Here is a 1,577-nt window from a genome sequence, read left to right on the forward strand (position 1 = left end):
TACTTGAAGTGAAGATAGGCCTCCTTCTAGAAAATTAAAAAGTTTCAAAGTCAGTGTGAGGAAGGTACATTCATGCAGTAACAAATTGTTAGTTTGCAATCTTTTGGCTGCAAGAAACAGATATCAACTCAACCTACCTTAATTTAAAAAAAAAAACGGCACTTATTATAAGGATGTAGGGCAGGAACACAGGTAAGATTTTTTTTTTTTTTTTTTAATATGGAATGCTTCACAAGTTTTCATGTCATCCTTGCGCAGGGGCCATGCTAACCTTCTCTGTATTGTTCCACTTTTAGTATATGTGCTGCCAAAGTGAGCACAGAGCTAAGCTTGATGAAGGCCTTAGAAGGTCACTCAGATTCTCCCTTCATCTCTCATCTCCATTCCTTTTTGTGTCTCCACTTTATTTTTATGTGCCTGCAGACCTACGTTCTCTGTTCCCCGTGTCATAGGGCAAACCATGATTACCAGCCACATGAACAAGGTCTCATTCCTTCTTTCTCTGTCTCTCATCACTCTTTCTATTTCTCTATGACTCAACTCCAGATTCTAAGGGAAGGAACTCTGATCAGCCCTAAATGAGTTGGATATGCTCCCCCTTCCTCCCCAAAAATCCATGGTCAGGGCACAGAAATGCTGCATTCTACATGGTCAAGAGCATCCCCCCTCTGGATATGGGGAGGTAAGGGGAGGTTGTTTTGGATGGACAGACGTTCCATAGATGTCACTTGTACAGAGAGTGCCCCCAACACAGTGGTAGGAGTACTGGATTTAGAGCTGAGAGACTTCAAGCCAGATCTTGACTCTGCTTTGGACTCTCTCTTTGATCCTGGAAACGTCAACAGCCCCCAGCCCTCAGTTTCCCTATTTTTTCCAGCTTTATCGGCAAATAAAAATTGTAACTATATTTAATGTGTACAATGTAATATTTTGATATACAAATATGTTGTAAAGTAATTATCACAATCAAGTGAATTAATACAGCCATCACCTCACATTGTTAACTTTTTTTTTTTTTTTTTTTGGTGTGGCGAGAACATATATGATCTACTCTCTTAGCAAATTTCCAGTGCACAATACAGTATTATTCACTATAGTCACCATGCTGTACATTAAATCTCCAGAACTTATTCATTCTGCATAACTGAAACTTTGTACCCTTTGGCTAACATCTCCGCATTCCCCTCCTACCCTCAGTACCTGGCAACCACCATTCTACTCTCTGCTTCTATGAGTTTGACTTTTTCAGATTCCACTTCTAAGTGAAATCATGCACTATTTGTCTGTGTCTGTCCTATTTCACTAAGCATAATGTCCTTCAGCCTTATCAAGGTTGTCCCAAATGGCAGAATCTCCTTTTTTTAAGGGTGAATAATATTCCATTGTATTAATATATACATACCACATTTTCTTTATCCATTGACACACACTTAGGTTGATTCCATATCTTAATTATGGTGAATAAACATCTTCCCCCATTTTAAACATTGAATTAACAACGTCTATGCTTCTTCCTTGCGGGCTATTGAGAGAAAGCAATGTATTATTTAATGGAAAGTATTTTTTGGCCCCGTAAT

The 1,577-nt window shown here is 38.7% G+C and overlaps 1 non-coding gene across 1 annotated transcript; it reads right to left on the reverse strand.

The window, feature by feature from the left end:
• Positions 1-213: 213 nt before the first annotated feature.
• On the reverse strand, positions 214-320 carry LOC137777228 (U6 spliceosomal RNA). Its single transcript, XR_011076471.1, has one exon. It is a non-coding gene; the product is annotated as a U6 spliceosomal RNA (small nuclear RNA).
• Between the last annotated feature and the right edge of the window lie 1,257 nt (positions 321-1,577).

This window comes from Eschrichtius robustus, chromosome 1 (genome assembly GCF_028021215.1).
Source record: "Eschrichtius robustus isolate mEscRob2 chromosome 1, mEscRob2.pri, whole genome shotgun sequence".
Classification (NCBI taxonomy): Eukaryota; Metazoa; Chordata; class Mammalia; order Artiodactyla; family Eschrichtiidae; genus Eschrichtius; species Eschrichtius robustus.